General features: G+C 41.3%; 1 long non-coding RNA gene across 3 annotated transcripts in view; it reads left to right on the top strand.

The window, feature by feature from the left end:
- The window catches only part of LOC105609379 (uncharacterized), a 29966-nt gene extending 12863 nt beyond the window's left edge, over nt 1-17103 (top strand). The window contains exons 3-4 of one of the 3 annotated variants that reach the window (XR_009595790.1): nt 1037-1243; nt 1351-6773. This is a non-coding gene — a long non-coding RNA (uncharacterized LOC105609379). Of the gene's footprint in view, nt 1-1036; nt 6774-13264 lie in introns of those variants that run through there. The other 2 variants (XR_009595789.1, XR_009595788.1) reach the window with 2 other exon arrangements.
- The last annotated feature ends 1118 nt before the right edge of the window (nt 17104-18221 follow it).

The following is an 18221-nucleotide window of genomic DNA, read 5'->3' as shown; positions in this document are numbered from 1 at the left end:
AATCAGTCCTTCCAATGAATATTGAGGATTGATTTCCTTTAGGATTTATTGGTTTGATCTTACAATACAAGGGACTCTCAAGAGTCTTCTCCAACACCACAGTTCAAAAGCATCAATTATTTGGCGCTCAGCTTTCTTTATAGTCCAACTCTCACATCCATACATGACCACTGGAAAAACCATAGTTTTGACTGTACAGACCTTTGTCAGCAAAGTAATGTCGTTGCTTTTTAATACACTGTCTAGGATTGTCATAAGTTTTCTTCTAAGGAGCAAGTGTCTTTTAATTTCATGCCTGAAGGCATCATCTGCAGTGATTTTGGAGCGCAAGAAAATAAAGTCTGTCACTGTTTCCATTGTTTCCCCATATAGTTGCCATGAAGTGATAGGACCGGATGCTATGATCTTAGTTTTCTGAATGTTGAATTTTAAGCCAGCTTTTTCACTCTCCTCTTTCACCTTCATCAAGAGACTCTTTAGTTCCTCTTTGCTTTCTTCCATAACGGTGGTGTCATCTGCATATCTGAGGTTATTGATATTTTTCCCAGCCACCTTGATTCCAACTTGTGCTTCCTCCAGCCCAGCATTTCTCATGATGTCCTTTGCATATAAGTTAAATAAGCAGAGTGACAATATACAGCCTTGACGGACTCCTTTTCCTATTTGGAACCAGTCTGTTGTTCCATGTCCAGTTCTAACTGTTGCTTCTTGACCTGCATTGTACAGGTTTCTCAGGAGGCAGGTAAGTTGGTCTGGTATTTCCATCTCTTTAAGAATTTTCCAGTTTGTTCTGATCTACATAATCAAAGGTTTTAGCACAGTCAGTGAAGCAGATAGCTTTTTCTATGATCCAACAGATGTTTGCAATTTGATCTCTGGTTTCTCTGTCTTTTCTAAATCCAGCTTGTACATCTGGAAGTTCTCAGTTTACATACTGTTGAAGCTAGGTGAAGGATTTTGAGCATTACTTTGCTAGCATGTGAAATGAGTGCTGTTGTGTGGTAGTTTGAGCATTCTTTCGCATTGCCTTTCTTAGAGATTGGAATGAAAACTGACCTTTTCCAGTCCTGTGACCACTGCTGAGCTTTCCAAACTTGTTGGCATACTGAGTGCAGCACTATAACAGCATCATCTTTTAGTATTTGAAGCAGCTCAGCTGGAATTCCTCACCTCCACTAGCTTTGTTCGCAGTGAGGCTTCCTAAGGCCCACTTGACTTCCCACTCCAGGATGTCTGGCTCTAGGTGAGTAATCATGCCATCATGGTTATCTGGGTCATGAAGATCTTTTTTTGTACAATTCTTCTGTGTATTCTTGCCACCTTTTCTTAGTATCTTCTGCTTCTGTTCAGTTCAGTTCAGTCACTCAGTTGTGTCCAACTCTTTGCGACCCCATGAATCGCAGCACGCCAGGCCTCCCTGTTCATCACCATCTCCCGGAGTTCACTCAGACTCATGTCCATTGAGTCAGTGATGCCATCCAGCCATCTCATCCTCTGTCGTCCCCTTCTCCTCCTGCCCCCAATCCCTCCCAGCATCAGGGTCTTTTCCAATGACTCAAGTCTTCGCATGAGATGGCCAAAGTATTGGAGTTTCAGCCTCAGCATCAGTCCTTCCAATGAACACCCAGGACTGGTCTCCTTTAGGATGGACTGGTTGGATCTCCTTGCAGTCCAAGGGACTCTCAAGAGTCTTCTCCAACACCACAGTTCAAAAGCATCAATTCTTCGGCACTCAGCTTTCTTCACAATCCAGCTCTCACATCCATACATGACCACTGGAAAAACCATAGCCTTGACTAGACAGACCTTTGTTGGCAAAGTATTAGCTCTACTTTTTAATATGCTATCTAGGTTGGTCATGACTTTCCTTCCAAGGAGTAAGCGTCTTTTCATTTAATGGCTGTAATCACCATCTGCTTCTGTTAGGTCCATACCATTTCTGTCCTTTATTGAGCCCATCTTTGCTTGAAATGTTTCCTTGGTATCCCTAATTTTATTGAAGAGATTTCTAGTCTTTCCCATTCTATTGTTTTCCTCTATTTCTTTGCACTGATCACTGAGGAAGGCTTTCTTATCTCTCCTTGCTATTCTTTGGAACTCTGCATTCAGATGGGTATATCTTTCATTTTCTTCTTTGCCTTTTGTTTGTCTTCTTTTCTAAGCTATTTGTAAGGCCTCCTTAGACAGTCATTTTGCCTTTTTGCATTCATTTTCCTTGGGGTTGGTTTTGATCACCGCCTCCTGTTCAGTGTTACGAAACTCTGTCCCTAGTTCTTCAGGCACTCTGTCTATCAGATCTAATCCCTTGAATCTACTTGTTATGTCCACTGTATAATTGTAGGGGATTTGATTTAGGTCTTGCTTGAATGACCTAGTGGTTTTCCCTGCTTCAATTTAAATATGAATTTTGACAAACGTGGTCCACTGAAGAAGGGAATGGCAAACCACTTCAGCATTCTTGCCTTGAGAACACCATGAACAGTATGAAAAGGCAAAAAGATATGACACTGAAAGATGAACTCCCCAGGTTGGTAGGTGCTCAATATGTTACTGGAGAAGAGCAGAGAAATAGCTCCAGAAGGAATGAAGAGGCTGAGCCAATGTAGAAACAACACCCAGTTGTGGATGTGTCTGGCAGTGAAAGTAAAGTCCAGTGCTATAAAGAACAGTATTGCATAGGAATCTGGAATGTTAAGTCCATGAATCAAGGTAAATTGGAAGTGGTCAAACAGGAGATGACAACCATGAACATCGACATTTTAGGAATCAGTGAACTAAAATGGACTTGAAAGGACAAATTTAATAAGATGATCATTATATCTACTACTGTGGGCAAGAATCCCTTAGAAGAAATGGAGTGGCTCTCGTAGTCAACAAAAGAGTCTGAAATGCAGTACTTGGGTGCAATCTCAAAAACAACAGAATGATCTCAGTTCTTTCCAAAGCAAACCATTCAGTATGATAGTAATCCAAGTCTATGCCCCAACCACTAATGCCGAAGTAGCTGGGATTGAACAGTTTTATGAAGATCTACAAGACCTTCTAGAATTAACACCAAAAAAAGATGTCCTTTTCATCAGAGAGGACTGGAATGCAAAAGTAGAAAGTCAAGAGATACCTAGAGTAACAGGCAAATTTGGCCTTGGAGTACAAAATGAAGCTGGGAAAAGGCTAACAGAGTTTTGCCAAGAGAACACACTGGTCACAGCAAGCGCCCTCTTCCAATAACACAAGAGAAGACTCTACATGTGGACATCACCAGATGGTCAATACCAAAATCAGATTAATCATTTTCTTTGCATACAAAGATGGAGATACTCTATACGGTCAGCAAAAACAACACCGGGAGCTGACTGTGGCTCAGATCATGAACTCCTTATTGCAAAATTTTATAAATAAGCTGGTGCAAAACCTGAATTTGGTTTTTATCTTTGTTGGCATCAAAGCTTTCTTAAAATGTTGATCCCCTTTTGGCTACAAACTGTAAAGTTTCTTTTACCTTTAATTGGTAATCTGTTATAACTTTGTGTAATTGCCTTTGAAATATTTATTGTCACTGGTTAAGTGGATAAATATTATTTCACAGTGACGTGTGATCTCATATGACCAAGTGTTTTAAAACTTTAAAAAAATTTTTTGACAGATGGCCCAAATCAAATTCTAATGAAGTTCCTTTGACCTCTAGCTAAACTTTGGGATGTTTTGAAGAGCCCATGAAGCATCCCAAAAGCGATATTAAACTAATCAGGTTCATTTGGTATGTTAAATTACATAGGATGTATTGTCAAATGAGTAATAAATCTTCTTAGGTTATATTATGGGTAAATGTTATTAATATACATATTCTAGAAATTGCATGGAATTCTTAAAAATCTGGTATGTCCTGGTAAAATTTATCAGTCATAATTCTGGTTATTATCTGAAAATGTTAAAATGTCACAGTAGTGATGAAGTTTCTTTGTCTTTGGCATTGTAATCAGGTTTTTAACTGTGCCTTCTTAAGTGTTTTGTCATTTATAGACAGTTATTGTTTTACACTTAGGCCTTTGCAAAAATGCTTCCTCTTCACAAAGATTCATAGCAAGGAGTTTTTGACAAGTATAGGTTCCTGATAACTTTCATATCACACTGCCAAACTAGGTAAGAATTTTAAAAATTCTAGGCAAAAACTTGATGGCTTCATAAAACTATTAATAGAAGTTGATTATTTACATAGAACTAAGTGAACCGGTAAATATGGTTATAATTTTTATGGTTTCTATCTAAAGCATTACTGCTTCGATCTGTGTTTTCTAACTATAAGCAAACCTTTCCCCTCTAGTTAATTATGACTTACAGCAATTTGGTAAGGTAGACCTTTGTAAACAGAATTGAAACATTTATCTTTTCTCCTTACCTGCTGCTGCTGCTGCTAAGTCGTTTCAGTCTTGTCCGACTCTGTGCGACCCCATAGATGGGAGCCCACGAGGCTCCCCCCGTCCCTGGGATTCTCAAGACAAGAACACTGGAGTGAGCCCTCCATAAATTGGAAACTCATAGGTTCCCAATAGCCTTATCAGGTAAATGAGGAAGGCAACCTCCTGGCTGGTGATATTTTGGGAACCTTGAAAAGGGAGGAATTCACCCAAATCTGTAAAGCAAAATCTGTGGCAAGCCTTTGGCATGGCTTTCCTTGCCCTGAGAGACCTTTAAAAAAGTTAAGCCTGGGAGGGATCCCGGGCAGCCGCGCGCCGGGCCCGGGGCGGAGTGCTCGCGGTTGTGTCCATCCGTCCGTCCGCCGCTCCCGCCCGCCCTCTGAGGTGGCTCCCGGCTTGCGCAGCTAGGCAGCAGCGCCCGGAAGCTGCGCGGCGCCTGGTCCCGGCCTCCTGCGCCCCGGGCCTCCCGGCCCCGCCGGCCCCGGCTTGGCGGACGGGACCGAAGAGAGCTCCTTGGCCGAGCTCAACACCTGAGGAAACTGGCGGAAATGTTTGAGAATGAAAAGTCCAATCGTCTTTCAGCTTCCGCCCTTCCTATCACACTCCAGCCACGACATATACTGGACAAAAGATGTTTCTTCTATCAGCAGAGTGATGATGGTGAAGATGGTGGTGGAGGTGTATATGGATGGTCAAAACTGGCTGGACATGTTCCTTCCCCTTTGTACCTGAAGCTTCTGTTTCTTGTTTTTAACCCTGAGAGCATCCTCCCAGTCTTGTTGCCGGTCAGTGATGGCTGTGTTGTAACATTTCTGCTGCAGCAGTGACCTAGCGATGTGAAGTCAGACTGCCTCATAGGAGGATGTTTCCTTGTTTTAGGGGACTGCTCCAGCACTCAAGTCTGAGATGCTGACTCTGATGCATATCATTAAGGAATCAAAGTTTAGGGAATAGCTTCCACCCACTCCAGACTCCTTTCCACAACCTCTTCCTGGAGTGGGCATCTCCTACATTTATAGGACAATGTACCACATTGAAAAATTTTGCCTTTTCCCCAACAAGCCACTCCACAGGCTGTCAGACCTGCCTGTTCCTGACAAGGGCTGTTCTTGTAGTGGGTGGACCTCAGTTTCAGGGCGACAGTGATGAGGCTGGAGCTCAGAGAGATGGAGAAGCCTCTGAAGCCGCAGCAGCAGGAGCACAAGGCACAGCCACAGGGCCCTCCGGAAAGAACAGAGAAGAGAAGCGGATGCTGCAGACCTGAGCCAGGATGTTCTCTGTGATGTCAGATCGTCTTTGGGCCCCTTTAAGTATTCATTTTGCATTCATCCATCCAGCCATCCTTCATCCATACATTTGACTCAGTGATCATTGCTTAGTGAATCACTATGCTAGACTCTGTAGCAGACCTTGTAAGCAGAAGCAAAGAGAAGAGGTGTATCTCCACCCTCAGGGACCTTGCAAGCTAACAAGGGAGACAAATAAGCCATCCCTGCAGGAAAAGTGCAGGGCTCTCTGAGTGTGACTCCTACAAGGACTGTCTTCAGCTGGGTGGCCAGAGAGTCTGGCTGTGGAATTGACATTCCTGCAGAGCTCTGGAGAGTGAGAGGAACTTACTGGATGCTGAGATGGGAAAAAGCATTTTGGGCAAAATACAGCATTAATGTCAGCATAGTGAGTGGAGGAAGATAGGAAACAAAAATGAAAATGTCAAGACAGTTAACCAAACAAAGAATTCCTTTGTGTCAAGAGGATCTGAGAAATGGGCTGATTCAGATCTTCTTGGTTGATAGATGAACTGAGTTTCTTGCCCTGTACGGTGGCTCCTATGGGGTGAGACCAAGACCGGAGTGGGGTGGAGGGGGCGAGCGGTCAGGGCTGTGAGACTGGACGATGGGAAATCACAGGTCATTGGCCAAGTCGCCAGAGACTATGGAGTTCCACCACCCACCCATCTTACCTATAATATACATCTCTTACCTGAATAATAAGTCCTTTGTGTATGATCCTTCAAGTTGGAAACATTCAAAGATGCGAATGTGCCACTGTATGCCAGCTATTGTACTGTTCAAAGAACTGTACTATAAGATTAAAAATGTTTTCTTATTAAAAAACAGTTTAGTCTGAGACTCTTTATGAAAATTTCCTAACAATTAATTTAAAAGAGACTATTACATCAATTACACTTACATAAGTAATCAGGCCAAGTTTATTAAAAGCAGATTTAATATACAAACAAATTAATCTTAATTTAGCTATATTTGGTAAAAATGAGGGCAATTATAGAGAGAAAAGATTAAGTTTTAGTGGATATTAAATTCTGGTTTTGTTAACAGACGACAATACAAAAAAAGAAAACTACAGGCCAATATCACTGATGAACATAGATGCAAAAATTCTCAACAAAATTTTAGCAAGCAGAATTCAACAACATATCAAAAAACTCACACAGCATGATCAAGTTGGGTTTATTCCAGGGATGCAAGGATTCTTCAATATATGCAAATCAATTAATGTGATACACCATATTAACAAATTGAATCATAAAAACCATACGATAATCTCAATGGATGCAGAAAAAGCCTTTAACAAAATTCAGCACCCATTTACAATTAAAACTCTTCAAAAATTGTGCATAGAAGGAACCTACCTCAACCTAGTAAAGGCTGTATATGATAAGCCTATAGTACACATTATTCTCAATGGTGAAAAACTGAAAGCATTCCCCCTAAGATCAGGAACAAGACAAGGGTATCCATTTTCACCACTATCATTCAACACAGTTCTGGAAGTCCTAGCTACAGCAATCAGAGAAGAAAAAGAAATACAAGGAATCCAGATCAGGAAAGAAGTAAAGCTCTCACTGTTTGCAGATGATATACTGTACATAGAAAACCCTAAAGATAGTATCAGAAAATTACTAGAGCTAATCAGTGAATTTAGCGAAGTTGTAGGACACAAAATCAATACACAGAAATCACTTGCATTTCTATGTACTAACAATGAAAAATCAGAAAGAGAAATTAAGGAATTAATCCCATTCACCATTGCAACAAAAAGAATTAAATACCTAGGAATAAATTTACTTAAGGAGACAAAAGAACTGTACACAGAAAATTATAAGACACTAGTGAAAGAAATCAAAGATGACATAAACAGATGGAGAGATATTCCATGTTCCTGGGTGGAGGCATCAATATTGTGAAAATGACTATACTACCAAATGCAATCTACAGATTCAGTGCAATCCCTATCAAATTACCAATGGCATTTTTCACAGAGCTAGAACAAAAAATGTCACAATTCATATGGAAACACAAAAGACCTCGAATAGCCAAAGCAGTCTTGAGAAAGAAGAATGGAGCTGGAGGAATCAACCTTCCTAACTTCAGCTTATACTACAAAGCTACAGTCATCAAGACAGTATAGCACTGGTACAAAAACAAGTATAGACCAATGGAACAATATAGAAAGCCCACAGATAAACCCATGCACCTATGGGTACTTTATTTTTGACAAAGGAGGCAAGAATATACAATGGGGCAAAGACAGCCTCTTCAATAAATGGTGCTGGGAAGACTGGACGGCTCCATGTAAAAGAATGAAATTAGAACATTTCCTAACACCATACACAAAGATAAACTCAAAATAGATTAAAGACCTAAATGTAAGACCAGAAACTATAAAACTCTTAGAGGAAAACATAGGCAGAGCACTCGATGACATAAAGAAAGATCCTCTATGACTCACCTCCTAGAGTAACAGAAATAAAAACAAAAGTAAAGTGGGACCTGATTAAACTCAAAAGCTTTTGCACAGCAAAGGAAACTATAAGCAAGGTGAAAACACAACCCTCGGAATGGGAAAAAATAATAGCAAATGAAACAACTGACAAAGGAATAATTTCCAGAATATACAAGCAGCTCATACAGCTCAAAGCCAGAAAAACAAACAACCCAATCAAAAAGTAGGGAAAAGACCTAAACAGACATTTCTCCAAAGAAGACATAGGATGGCTAACAAACACGTGAAAAGATTCTCAACGTCACTAATTATTAGAGAAATGCTCAAAATTACAGTGAGATATCACCTCACATGGGTCAGAATGGTCAACTTCAAAAAGTCTACAGACAATAAATGCTGGAGAGGATGTGGAGAAGAGGGAACCCTCTTGCATTGTTGGTGGGAATGTAAACTGATACAGCCACTATGGAAGATGGTATGAAGATTCGTTTAAAACTAGGAATAAAACCACCATGTGACCCAGCAATCCCAGTCCTAGGCATATACCCTGAGGAAACCAAAATTGAAAAAGACACATGTATCTCACTGTTCACTGCAGCACTATTTACAATAGCTAGAACATGGAAGCCACATAGATGTCCATTGACAGATGAATGGATAAAGAAGTTGTGGTACATATACACGATAGAATATTACTCAGCCACAAAAAGGAATGCATTTGAGTCAGTTTGGGTGAGGTGGATGAACCTAGAACCTATTATACAGAGTGAAGTGAGTCAGAAAGAGAAGGATAAATATAGTATTCTAATGCATATACACGGAACCTAGAAAAATGGTACTGAAGAATTTATTTACAGGGCAGCAATAGAGAAACAGACATAGAGAATAGACTTATGGACATGGGGAGAGGGGAGGAGAGGGTGAGATGTACAGTGAGAGAAACATGGAAACTTACATTACCACATATAAAACAGATAGCCAACGGGAATTTGCTGTATGACTCAGGAAACTCTGTATTTGTGTCAACCTAGAGGTGTGGGATGGGGAGGGAGATGGGAGGGAGGTTCAAAAGGGAGGGGATATATGTAACTTCTGTCTGATTCATGTTGAGGTTTGACAGAAAACAAAATTCTGTAAAGCAATTATCCTTCAATAAAAAAATTAAAAAAAAATTCTGGTTTTGTTAATTTATGTCTGTATTTACTGCCTAAGACTCAGTTCCAAGTCAGTTCTTGTATTATTATAAAATTTAATTGAATAATAAAAAGGACTTTCTAATTTGTTTCTGAAGCTTATCTCAGTAATCTATCTTTGGATGAAGATCAGATGCAGTATGACCTGCAGCCAGAGATTATGCATGCTGGAAAAGACATCACTTAAAAAGCAAGAGAGAGCCAGAAAAACATCTATTTCTGCTTTATTGACTATGCCAAAGCCTTTGACTGTGTGGATCACAATAAACTGTGGAAAATTCTGAAAGAGATGGGAATACCAGATCGCTGGACCTGCCTTTTGAGAAACCTGTATGCAGGTCAGGAAGCAACAGTTAGAATTGGACATGGAACAACAGACTGGTTCCAAATAGGAAAAGGAGTACGTCAAGGCTGTATATTGTCACTCTGCTTATTTAACTTCTATGCAGAGTACATCATGAGAAATGCTGGGCTGGAGGAAGCACAAGCTGGAATCAAGATTGCCGGGAGAAATATCAATAACCTCAGATATGCAGATGATACCACCCTTATGGTAGAAAGTGAAGAGGAACTAAAAAGCCTCTTGATGAAAGTGAAAGAGGAGAGTGAAAAGGTTGGCTTAAAGCTCAACATTCAGAAAACGAAGATCATGGCATCCAGTCCCATCACTCATGGCAAATAGATGGGGAAACAGTGGAAACAGTGTCAGACTTTATTTTTGGGGCTCCAAAATCACTGCAGATGGTGATTGCAGCCATGAAATTAAAAGACACTTACTCCTTGGAAGGAAAGTTATGACCAACCTAGATAGCATATTAAAAAGCAAAGACATTACTTTGTCAACAAAGGTCCGTCTAGTCAAGGCTATGGTTTTCCAGTGGTCATGTATGGATGTGAGAGTTGGATTATAAAGAAAGCTGACCACAGAATTGATGCTTTTGAACTGTGGTGTTGGAGAAGACTCCTGAGAGTCCCTTGGACTTCAAGGAGATCCAACCAGTCCATCCTAAAGGAGATCAGCCCTGGGTATTCATTGGAAGGACTGATGCTGAAGCTGAAATTCCAATACTTTGGCCACCTGATGTGAAGTGCTGACTCATTTGAAAAGACCGATGCTGGGAAAGATTGAGGGCAGGAGGAGAAGGGGATGACAGAGGATGAGATGGTTGGATGGCGTCACCGACTCAATGGACATGGGTTTGGGTGGACTCTGGGAGTTGGTGATGAACAGGGAGGCCTAGCGTGCTGCGATTCATGGGCTCGCAAAGAGTTGGACACGACTGAGTGACTGAACTGAACTGAATGGACTATCTCCAACCTAGATGGAAAGACCTTTATCAGGTACTCTGTACTCTTACCTAGCTCAGACACAGTGAAACTTAAGGAAATTGCCTCTTGGACTAATATTTCCACTTAGAAAGGGCCCCTGCACTGGACTGGCCTATAGAAAGGACTGCTGACCTTAAAATCATCTTAAAACAGGGCTCAAGTGGAGGAGAAACTACCAGACCAGAATGAGAAGAAGATGACATCTGAAGCAGACAGCTGACCCAAGGTTCTGGACCAGGCCTGGATACCAATTACTCTGATAATTGCTCATACCTTTGTTTATGAACCAAACATACTTCAGTCTCATGCAGAGTTTAAATTTAACCAAATTGTTTGGTTTATGGTCAACTACTTATACCCTACTTTGGTGGCCAGTTCCAACTGGGTGACCCTTAGGAAAATTTATTCTAGAAGAAAGAAATTATAGTTCTCTTTAGGCCAGTATTGATATTACTAAGTGGGACCCCCTCACCTGGCCAATTAATAATAACTGCTCTGACTCCTACTATAAAAATGAATTTTCTTTTAGGATTACTCAAGCTCAATCAGAATATGGAGTCAAATCTCAGTCAAAAACTCTAACCTCCTGTTTTTATTAGAAACCCTTCCACAATTACAGTATATATTTGTGTGGTTAACACCAGGCTATGGACATTTAAGTTTAAAGGCTCCTTTATGTCAAGAACAATTAAATCATACACAGGATAATCAGCTAACAGCAGTAGGGAATCGGGTTGGGTGCCTTATGAGCAATGCCAGTATATAACTTCTCTTAAAAATAAGGATTGGCACAGAACAGACTAAGTCAGATGACCTGGGAATATACTGGCTGCACCTAATAGAAGTTCTTGGCTTAAATTCTTACTTATAACCTTACTAATACTACTATCATTTGCATTTTACAAAACTGTTGTTTTTGCATTACCAAATGTGTGTGACTGAGTGATAAAATGATGACTAGGGGACTAGAAGCAGTTGACCAGATGGATAGTTCTATACCAGATCAATGATTATATAGTGTGACTCTAGCTGTGGGAAAAAGCAGCAAGGGGGCATCATGTCCTGGACCACAACAGACTAGTAAGACTGTCTTGTGATTCAGAGACATTTGGCTTTATTAGTAGGGCCTGGCCTGGTACTAGCACACTGAGTTGCCTGTTGAGAGCCTCACCTGACCTAGGAATAACCGTTCCTTAACACTGTGGGACAAAACAGTCACTAAATGTCTCCCAAACCATGGTCAAATTTATGACCATGATTGGACACTGCCAACTAAAACTTATCTCTTGCCATCTGGCACCGCAAGAATGAAGCCACTGTAGTTGCTGCCCTGCAGCTCACCCTGAGAGGGGTTCAGGGTGGAAATCAGGGGTGAGGCACTGTGCTCAGAAAAACTGGCAGAACAGGCATTCATTTAGTTAGATATTTTCAGGAGAAGGTTTTACAAGCCCAGTTTCTTGCATCTTCTCATATCTTCTCAAAAGCACTAAAATCATTAATGGAAACATATGTTTCTTGTGACTAACAGCAAACTTCTGCCAAAATGTATACTTGATTACATGTATCTCTCTTTACCATCATCATATATATACTCATCTCCCCCCTTACCACTTCAAAGTTATCACAGAAGCTGTCTCCTGGGATATAGTTTTCATTTTGCTCCAAATAAAACTTAATCACAACCATCACAGTATGTTTCTTTTTCTTTTCTCCCAGCGGTGAACTAGAATCCAAACCTTGGTCTGCTTGATTCTAAAGCTCAGTCCTTTGACTGCCTGAGCTTTCAGAGCCTATCAAGGTAACCCAGACTTGATCACTGGATCCTTTGAATTGTGTGACAGTTTCCCTTGGTATAAAATTCCCAAATGTGGTAGACAGAATACGGTCTTCCAAATATGTCCATGTCCTGATCCCTAGAACCTGTCAGTAGGTCACCTTATATGGTAAAAAGGACTTTGAAATGTTATTAAGGATCTTAAATTAGGGAGATTATCCGAAATTATCAGGATGGGCCCAGTATAATCACAAGCATCTTATAATATGGAAGAGGGAGGCAGGAGGGTCAAAAAAGAAGATGTAACAACAGAAGCAGAAGTTGGGGGGAGGGATGGGATATACGATGCTTGTTTTCGGTCTTAAAGCTCAAGGAAGGGGACACAAATCAAGGAATAAAATTGGCCTCTAGAAGCTGAAAAAAGCAAGGCAACAGATTGCCATAAAGCCTTCAGAAAGAACACAGCTCTGCCAATAATTTGATTTTAGGACTTCTGGCCTTCAGAACTGTGAGCTATTACATCTGTGTTGTTCTAACCCACTAAGTTTTTGTTAATTTGTTACATTAAAGCTTAAGAAGCTTGAGTACTGTGGTAAATTAAACACAGCCACATATTCTTTGCAGCTGCTCCTATTAGGTGGTGAAGAGTAGTTTCCCAGCGCCTGACTCTGGCTAGTCATGTGACTCGCTGTGACCAATAGAAGGCAGCAAAGTTGGTCTTGTGTGGTTATGAGTTTAGGCCTCAGAGATCTCACAGCTTTCTTTTTTTTTCTCCTTTTCTTCCTTCCTTCTTGCTCTCTCTCATTCAGATGCTGCCACCATGTGGACAAATCTGAGCTAGATTAGTGGAGAACCCTCAACCAACATCAACTGCTAGCAAGAGAGGAAATGAATTGCCAGATGATAGCAGCCCCCATCAGGATCCCAAGCAAAGCGAACAGAAAAACCAGGTCAGCAGCCCCTCGAGGACTGTGAACAAACACAGTTATTGTTATTTTAAGCTACTAAATTTTGGGGTGCAGTAACAGATAAATGTTATGGGTACTTTTGAAAAATGCCAATTCCTGCCTGTCCTCCATTTCTCTAGATAGAGTGATCAAGAATTTCTTGGTAAGGAGCTCCATTAATATGTTTGCGGTAGCTGTTTTTCATCAATAAAGTTTGGAATGCACTAGTGTAGACCTTGGAGACCAAATCCTACTGAGTTACTTGGACCTCTGAAGCCCACTAAACCTGCTCCATTCACGGCACCTGGGCCAAGGAAACTTGCTCTCTGTCACCTAGTTTACAGGTCAAGACCTTTTCTATTGCAAATGTCAAAAAACCCAACTAGAACTGCTTAAAGAAAATGTCTTCTAAACATTTGAAAATAATTTTTAAAAGCAATAGGGCTAGATTCAGGCATGGCATGTGCCTGTGCCCTCCTCATTGCTTGTCTCCACACTGGCTTCATTCTCAGGCTGCTACTGGCACTTCCAGGATCAACTTAGCGGAAAGGCTCTCTCAGTAGTCTCCACGAAGTCTAACTATATTATTGGCTTTGACTGGCTCCATTCTTGAACCAAATCTCTGACTAGGAAAATGCAATGCTGTAATTGGTCAGGCTGGAGCCACCTGGAGCCAAAAGCAGTGTCATCTGAAGTACATAGGACAAGGAGTTAGGGAGATAGCAATTCTCCAGAGAAAAACTGCTAGAGCAGGTGCCAGGAAAGGGATGAATGAATGTTGGGCAGCAAAACCTGCTGATATTTGCTGTGGCTGGACATGGAGATCAGATTTTCTGATGTCACTTAAATCCTGAAAATTCGCACTGGGTCACCTGGCTATTGGAAATCTTCACCTTCCCAGATCTCAAATGTCTGGATGCCATGCTTTGCAATGCATCTCAGCCGTCACCTGAATGAGGCAGGCAGGTTGCCCTCTCCATCAAAAATGCACCCCCCTCCCATGCTCTGTAAAACGATTTGTGAAGTATTCCCCATGCGAGATAATTTAATCGCTAAGGGCCCTATCGATATGTCTCAGTGTTCATAATCCTCTAATTTCATGTATGTCTTTGTATCATAATAAAAGCTGGATTAAGGGAAGTTGTAGTTAAACATTTTCCCAGGGAGTTAATCCACTAGGAAAGTTAAAATTAACTGAAAATGTATGAATGAGAATACTGTTTATATCTGGATTTCTCCAGTGGAGACAACCATATGCACCTGGAAGAAATACTTGGATAAGTGCCTTGTGGGGACAGTTAGGAGACAAGTGTAAGATTCCCAAGAAACATTCAGAAAAACTGATGATGTCAAAATTGCCTTCTAAGGACGCTGGGTACTGTTGTCTGCAGGGATTCGAGGTCTCAAAGCTGGAGATCTTCTCTGCCTTTTTCCCTGGCCAGCTCAGTCCCTCTCTCCTCTAAACAAATAAGCATATATCTAGGTTTGAAGGAATTCCAGGTACTTCCACTGGCTTTGATTATAACGATGCATGCTTAGGTCTGTCTCACTCCCTGAGACAGGACTTTGTTTTATTGATAATCTTCATATCCCCCACATCAAGTACAATACCAGGCACATAGGAGGCTCTCAGTAAAGATGACAATGTCGCCAGAAGTTTAGAAACCATTCCCTGATAAATGGAAATCTCTGTCTTAAAATCCACTCCTACCTTCAAAATTGTACTTGTTGGTCACCTGATGCAGGGAAGTCTTCACTTTTATTTGTTTGCTTGCTTTTTAAGACAAAAGCTTGGTCTTGTTCATGAAGAAACAGTCTTTCTGCAGTAAGGCCCCTCAAGGAGCCACAGAGATCACAAAGTATACTTCCGGGGGGCCCTGGAAAGCAGCCTGTTTTCTTCAGGCTTCCTGAGCTCCTGGTGGGTTTCTCCGCTATCCAGAGAGAGCCCCAGGGCTTGCTCCCTCCCCTGAGCCTTTTACATCTGCTGTCCTTCTTGGATGCAGAAAAAACAAGTGAATCGGGAAATCACAGTTCTCAATAAGGAAAAAGATAACTTTAGAAAACTCCATCTATAATCTGGTTTGTGCTCCTTCACCCTACTGAGTATGAAGGTTAAGAAAGGCTTACTGAGGAAATTCCCTGGCGGTCCAGTGGTTAGGGCTTGGTGCTTTCGCTGCAGGGGCCTGAGTTTGATCCCTGGTTGGGAAACTAATATCCCACAAGCTATGCTGTGTGGCCAAAAATAGAAAGAAAGAAAAAAGGCTCACTGAAGAACAATGTGTCCTCACACCAACATTCCCAGAAGTACCATGGCCCTGGGAACTAGAGAGTAATGGAAAGGAAATATGGCTTTTTAAAGCTGACCTCTAAAAAAGCGATGAGAACATTTTTGTTTTCCTGGGATTTGATGATTAGAAGGCAAGCATCATCTTCTCTCATGCATTCTCTGTTTAAACAAATAGCTTTCTTTGTAGACTGCCTAAGCTTTGCAGGAAATAGTATAAATGTGAATGTGATCCCAAACCCATAGTTTCTGCTTCCTGTCCTCCAGATTATGTGCACCAAAATCAGATTCAAAGCCCATTGCTAGGTGCACAGAGGATTCAGATCCATCCACACACCATAATCTGCATGCCCTAGCCCCTTTTTGTTTTTTAGTCACCAAGAATTAGCTCTCACAAATTCAGTCACTCATTGAACTTATACCTACTATAGGAGTTGAACAGTTTCCACTCACTTTCCTAGGATAGTCCTTTTTTCTCTGGCTTTACCTGCCTTTCCTGGGCTGGACCTCACAGATTACTAGCATATTCTCACTATATGACAGAATCATAGGTAGGGTACAAATATGTCTCATGCAAGATTTGGGATACAGTGATACAAGAAATTATACATTTTTCATCTGAAATTCAAATTTAACTGGACACCTATTTTTGTTTGCTAAGTCTGGCAACCCTACAGGTAGGGGTAAAATCTTTATCTGAACTACTTTGGATTAGACTTGAAATCTGATCTTGGAAAAAATCACCCTAAGTAATTCCCCTTTTCTACCTTTTTCCTGGAAATACAAACTCTCACATACATTCAAGTCCATATAATCGTATTCCTCACTTTTTTCATTTTTGGATTTTTTAGTTACCATTTTTAAGGTAAATTTTACACCCAGTAAAAGCACAGATCCTAAGTGTATATTTTGATGAGTTTTGATGAATTTGTACCCCCGTGAAACACATACCCAAATCAAGATATAGACTATTTCTATAACCTCAAAAAGTTCCCTTGGGCCCCTTTCCAGTTAATGATGTCGCCTCAGAGACAACTACCGCAGATTAGCGTTGCTTGTTCCTGTGCATGCATGCTCAGTTATGTCCGACTATGTGACTGCATGGACTGTAGCCCGCCAGACTCCTCTGTCCATGGAATTTTCCAGGCAGGAATACTGGAGTGGGTGCTTGTTCTTGAGTTTCATATAAATGGAGTTGCAGTATGTTTTCTTTAGTGTCTGGCTTCTTTCTCTCAACAAGTTGCTTCTGAGATTTGTCCATATGGGTGTATATCTCCATCACTTATTCTTTTTCTTAAGGAGTATGAGTCCACTGAGTGGATTTATCACGTTTATCCAGTCACCTGTCAGTGAACATGTGAGCTGTTTCTAGTTTGGAGCTATTATGAATAAAGTTTCTATGAACATTGCATACAGATCTTTTTGTGAGGATGTGCTTTTATTTCTCTTGTATTAGTTTCACAGGGCTTATATTAGTTTCTCTTGTATTTGTTTGTGGTAACAAATTATCACAAATTCTATGGCTAACAACAACAGAAATTTATTCTCAGCAGTTCGGGAGGCCAGAAGTCTAAAATTAAAGTATCAGGACTTCGCTGTGGCTAAGACTCCATGCTCCCAATGCAGGGGACCCAGGTTTAATCCCTGGTCAGGGAACTAGCCCCACAGGCCTCAACTAAGACCTGATACAGCCAAATAAATAAATAAAAATGTTAAGGGCTCCTCTGGTGGTAGTAAACAATCCGCCTGCCAATGCAGGAGACACAGGTTCGATCCCTGGTCTGGGAAGATCCCAGATTCCATACTCGGAGGCACTGAACCCATGGGCCACAGCTACTGAGCCTGGGCACCACAGCTAATGAGTCCACTCAGGGCAACTCCTGAAGTGCATGTGTCCTGGAGCCCACACTCACAACAAGACAAACCACTGCCATGAGAAGCCCACACACCCCAACTGCAGACTAGTGCCTGCTCGCTGTAACTAGAGAAAAGCCCTCAGAGCAGTGAAGACCCAACCCAGGCAAAAATAAGGAAATTTATCTTAAAAAAAAAAAATATATATATATATGTATATACACATATATATAAAGCAAAAGTGTCAGCAGGGTGGGCTCCTTCTGGAGACTCTGAAGGCCACGTTCCATGTCTCTCTCACCAGTGCTGCTGTTGGCAGCCCTTGGCACTCCTTGACTGGTGACTGCATCCCTCCAATCTCTGCCTCGATTGTCACAAGGTGTTTCTCCCCGCCGTTAATCCTGTGTCACCTGAGGGACAGTGGAATGGAAGGAGGTAGATGAGCAGGGCAGTGGGGCAGTGTGACTAGATGCAGGGCATACTTTCATGTCAACTCTGTCTCCGCTCTTAATTTACAGGCTCTCTGCAGGCTGGGCCTGACTTCTAGGCTGGGCTGACATCACTAAGCCGAGCAGAGATGTTCACCCAAATGAAGCAGACAGAAGCCGATGTTCCTGCCTTTCTTCCCCAATTTCCCCGCTCTGTACATCCACCCCTAAACATCCAGCCTTCTCATACTCC

Source organism: Ovis aries, chromosome 12 (assembly GCF_016772045.2).
Source record: "Ovis aries strain OAR_USU_Benz2616 breed Rambouillet chromosome 12, ARS-UI_Ramb_v3.0, whole genome shotgun sequence".
Classification (NCBI taxonomy): domain Eukaryota; kingdom Metazoa; phylum Chordata; class Mammalia; order Artiodactyla; family Bovidae; genus Ovis; species Ovis aries.
The sequence above is the reverse complement of the archived record's forward strand: the minus strand, read 5'-3'. Positions and strand labels throughout refer to the sequence as shown.